Source organism: Monopterus albus, unplaced genomic scaffold, assembly GCF_001952655.1.
Source record: "Monopterus albus unplaced genomic scaffold, M_albus_1.0 scaffold82.1, whole genome shotgun sequence".
NCBI classification, from domain to species: Eukaryota; Metazoa; Chordata; class Actinopteri; order Synbranchiformes; family Synbranchidae; genus Monopterus; species Monopterus albus.
The window spans coordinates 607,148-612,533 of record NW_018127962.1 but is presented as its reverse complement, the minus strand read 5'-3'; positions in this window follow the sequence as shown (position 1 = coordinate 612,533).

Below are 5,386 nucleotides of genomic sequence, written 5' to 3'. Positions count from 1 at the left end.
ACATTGCTTCCCCCCTCTCTCTCTCTCACATACATACACATATGCACACAGACATACTGTGTGCTGTTCTCCCATTAGAGAGATGGAGTGAGAAGACAGGACTGATGATGCATGTCACAAAGTACTACTGCTAGTCTCACACACATCTCCTCCCTCTTTCTTTCCCTCCACCTTGCCTCGGTTTCTTCCACTCACTGATTTTACACATTGCTGCATATCTCTGACTGCCTCTGCGGTTCTGCTTAAAAATTAAAATCTGTAGAGTTCTATCATGTAAGGAACTTTGGTGCCAAAGGCTACATTGACATTTCAGGCCTTAATGCCCAGTTTTGATTGCTTTATCAGCGCTGATCTTTTTTTGTGTTGATTGTTTACATACATGTTTTAAGTGACCTACAGTACTGTATGTCTGACCCTGAACTCCAGTGAGGTCCTAAACTTCCATGCATGTGCAGATTTAACTGAAATGTGAGCCATGTCAGTAGAAAAGAATAACAGCATCATCATTTGTTGGTCAAATTGTGCAGTTTCCCTAAAAACTGCTCGGTTTAACATGGCTTGAACAGAAGCTTCGCCATAAAATGGTCACAAATTTGAAGCTTCCTCGTCTCTCCCCTGACCCCTGTCGTTGATGTAACTCCTCTGTGTTTATTTTTAAAGGTGTTTACCTTTATCTGAAGAGTCAAGATATTTAAAAATGCAAACAAACATGAATTCTGATTTGGCTGTTTACACTGGTCAAAGATGGGTTCATATGCAAGTGATCCAGACCTGATATGAAAAGTCTGATATGGTGTGTTCACACCGCCATGAAAAAATCAGGTCTGAGTTACAATGAGGGGAAAAAGCATTTTCTGTGAATCCATTGACTTCCACAGTTCTACTGTCAGGAAGAGCACAGTGTGTCTACATTGAGTGGAAAAACTTGTTATAGCAGTGAAAACTGGTTGTGAGGACAAGTTAGAGAGAATTCTTTTAGACAAATCCAACAACCTCCCCCCTCTGGGTGTGTTATCACCACATAGCTGCTGAATGTTTCTCTTCATAGAGAACAATGAACAGTGTTTCTCATTTTCGACCCTGTCGTCGGGTCACTCTTTGTCATTCCTTAGGCCGCTGTTGGTAGGTACCGACCACTGCAGACTGGGAACATCCAACAAGACTTACAGATTGAGAAATGCTCTGATCCAGTCATCAGCCATCACAATTTGGCTCTAATATACCACGCACACATACACTTTGCCACTGTAGTGAGACAGTCAGTGTTATTCACCTCACCTGTAGGTGGTCATAATGTTATGGCTGATTTATGTATATTTGAAAGCTGTAGTTCTACATGATTATATTATTCTTTGGAAATTGTCATGCAGAGAGATATCAAATGACTAAGTGATATTCAGAGTACTGCATTGGTTTTAAACAAGTCTTTGTCCTATAAATGATCTGCCTGCTTGCCTACTGCTCAACCAAAATGCAGGTATGTGCAGACTTTAATGTGAAAAACAAATATGACCAAAGCAATGCTGAACTTGACAGTAGTACTTTGGTGTTTAATTCTCTGTCGACCTCTTTTGCCTGTGTGGCTGATATGAATGCATTAGCAGGATTGTGCCTTGTGGTGGATTAGAAATTCCCCCGTGCTTTGTGAGGTGTGCGCTAATGCCAGACTTAGCGGATTCTGCTGCGAATCACATCCATCGCCTTCTTAATCCCTGATGTGCTGCCTAATGACACAGAGACTAAAGAACTCAGCGGGAGACCAGAGAAAGGCGGGGCGGGGGGGGAGTGACAGAAAAGTTAGAGATCTGAGTCTCTTCCTAGAAAGCTATGACTTCCTCTCACTGACTGACACTGAAGATGTTTCTGAGCTGTTACTGTGATGTTAAAAGATTTGTAGTTTGAAGGAAATGTACATGTTTAAGTTTTGGCTTGTTATGTGTGTGTGTGTATGTGTGTGTGTGTGTTTACAACTGCTGCATCCGTATTCAGTGTTGTGCAGATAGGACAGGTGCTCAACAGGTGTGCTTTGATACCAGTCCCTCTCCATTTGTCTGTCTGTCCCTCTATGTTTGCACACGCTCATCGTGTTCTTCATAGAGGAACACCTGGGCTCTGCTGCACCTGGGCTTGTTGCCCAGTTTTCTAACATTGCGCACACACTGGAACACAGCCAGTTCCTGTTACTAGCTAAAGCAGGAAGCAGCGGTTTCAGCTCCCAAGAGACTTGACACCCTGAGTAAACCATCCAACTTGGACCCACTTGAGACTGAGTCAACTGAAAATCAGGCCTCTTGTACACACTGAAATGAAAAAGGAGAGCACTGAGGACTCCTTTACCACATTAAACTAATAACTATTGGGTGCTTCTGTCACATTTTCTAAAGCTGATTGTTTTGGGCATCCATTTGTTTTCCTTTCAGGTGTGGTGTGTCATGCCAACAGAAGCAGCAGTGTGCAGCAGAGCTCTCTGAGCTAAATTTCAGTGAATGAGCTTCAGTGGCAGATGCCAAATGTGGGCATGGCTTGTCTGTTTAGATCACTATACCTTTCCAAGCACTAGAGACGACTATATTTTATATGGCAAAACACACGAGCGTCGCAATACTTAAAATGTCTTGTTTTTGAGACTTTGTCAGAAATTGTCTTTAAGTGGTCTCAGAAGATAAAACTAATTTGTTCAAATTACTTTTAATGACTCATTTTCAGTGTTATTCAACACCTGCCCTTCAGTGTGGGAGTGGCGAAGACAAAGTGATACCCAATGAGAAGCTTCCAAGAACACGAGCAGTGTTGCTACACTATGTTTCTCTTAGTGGTGTGTTTGGCCATGCACCAGTGGGCATGGGAATACCTTGGGGAATAACACCAGCAGGTTGTCTTCTGGTTCTTTTGGTTTGTTGTGGTTGTTACTGGAATAAGAAAGAAGATCTCCACTCCCTCCTTCTCTTTCTATGAATCACTGTTCCAGAGAGTAGGCAAGCACTGATGGGTGCATTCAAGTAGCAGTGTTTCACTTGATTGTTTCTCAACCATCAGGCTCTCCAGTCAGGATCAGTAATTTAATCATTTAAGTGATGCAGTGGTTGCCTTTTTTGCGCTGACATTTAAAATGCTTCATTGTTTGTAGAACATTTGTGTATGATTTGCCCATTAAAAAGCATGTAGTTGTTTGAAGCAGTAATAGGGTTTGTTCACCATTTTGGGGCAAAATAACAAGCTAACGCTACATTGAAATGTTATCACCTTATAAAATTAATTTGGAACTGAGTTCCTGGCCATGTGATGAATGCTAAGTCCAATATTCACTTTCCTTTAGTTCTGGTTTGATTTCTCCTGGAATATTTGGTGCTGCTAAATGCTCTGCTATGTTCACCAGCTAGTCACTAGCTTTGTCTGCTGTTTGTTCTGCTCTGTCCTTGGTCTTCTGGTTGTGGAAGAAGAAAGTAGGTCATGTAGGCAAAAAATAAGGACAAACCACACTAAATGTGTGAAATCATGGGTTCTACAGCAACAGGCTGAAGGGGCTTTCCCGAACTGTTCTTTTCTCATGCACGACTTTGCTAAGCTGAACAGCTAAATAGAGTGGTCTGTCTCGCCAACAAGGCCCACCACCGATTCCGTATGCCAAATCAGCTTAAAAGTGCCAACATTGTGGGATACACCACACAACACAAGCCCCGACAGACGGGCAACAGTGGCCAACAGCCAAACCATTGGCTTGGCGTGTCACAGTCCTAACACGTCGCTCCAAAATCTCCCATAGGTGTTCATCTGGCTTGAGATCTGGTGACTGTGAAGACCATAGCATATGGTTCACCCCATTTTCATAGTCATCAAACCATTCAGCCACCCCTCACATCCTATGGATGACGGCACTGTCATCCCGAAAAAGCCCATTCATCTGTTCAGATTTTTCCTGTCCTCCTTTCTTTGTCACCTGTCTGTATGGCAGTGTTTTAAACTGGCAGATGCACTGAAATAGATTTTAACCTCAATTAATTTTTTCCCATTCTCTAGCAGCAGGTGCTGAACAATTACCCATTCTTCCATCTTTGTTTTACAGGCACAGGGATGACCTGGGCATAATACCAAACCCCAAAGGTACAACACATAGTTACATTAGAGGCATAACCCACATTATTAGCAATGACATTTTAACGGGCTGAAGCCACAGTCAGTGTGTTTTGGCAACAGCGACAGTGCCAGATGATACATGGTCCAAGAAGATGGTAGCTATAAATCTTTCTGGTCACCTCTCCATCTTATTCACCTGCCCCCCTCCCCCTTTTTGTGGGGGAAACAAACCTGAACAGATATCACATGACACGAGGGTAACGAGCCAGAACTCAGTGACATTCTTTCAGGGGGCTGACGTGCATGTAAGCTGTATGTACTGTAGCAGTCGTGTGCTTGTCTTTGTGTGAGTATTGGTCCAGTTTGTGATTGTGCCAATGTATGCACAAGGCTCATCACTTTAATTTCTAGCCCTTAGTGACTAGACCCTCTAGTGAGGGTTAAAAGAATAGCGCTGAGCTCACGGTGTCCCCAGAACACATGGAGCAAAGGGAGGACAAAGCTGCTCCGTGGAATGTTTTCAAGGTGGTAAGTGGGTGATTAATGTCTTTCAAAGATTATGGTTGTGCACCGTCTTTGATTTAGAAGAAAGACACATGGCCCATACCCCAGGGGCAAAGGAGACCGGGCACCCACACACATGCTCTTTCTCCCTTTCTTCCCCTTTCTGTGTCCCACAAATGCACACACTGCCTTCTCTATTTACACACCACTGTCCACTCGCTTTCTTGTCCCCTTGAGCTGCAGGTCACCAGAGGTCAGGGCAGATATCATTCAGTCAGAGGGGTTTTAGAGGAAGAAAGAGCACCATTTAGAGAGAACTTCTCTTATTTCTTTCTTTTAAAAAAAATCTTTTCACCTCTGTCATTCTACATATTTGGTGCCAGAAAATCCTGTGTTAAAGGGTAGTGAGGGAATGGTCAGCATTTAAAGATGTTTTCATGGCAGCCACATGATGGATTTACATCACTGTGCTTGAACAAGGGTTTGATTTTGTCCTGCCCTTATAGTTGGACATACAATATATGATATTTTAATTTGTACAATTAGCTTTTAAACAGATCTTTTGTTAAAATTATCATTATCTTTGTATAGAAGGTGGAGGCAGAACCAAGTTGTATATGTTGTTTTTCGGGGTCCCTAAAGAATAATGACTCTGGTAGTCTCTTAACTTTCCCTCTTGACTCTCATGAGGTTCACATGTTTGGAATGAAATGTCTCAACAACTATGGATAGAATGACAGAAAATATTTTACACTCATTCATGTCCCCCTCATCATTAGTTGCAATAACTTTGGTCTCTCAATATTAG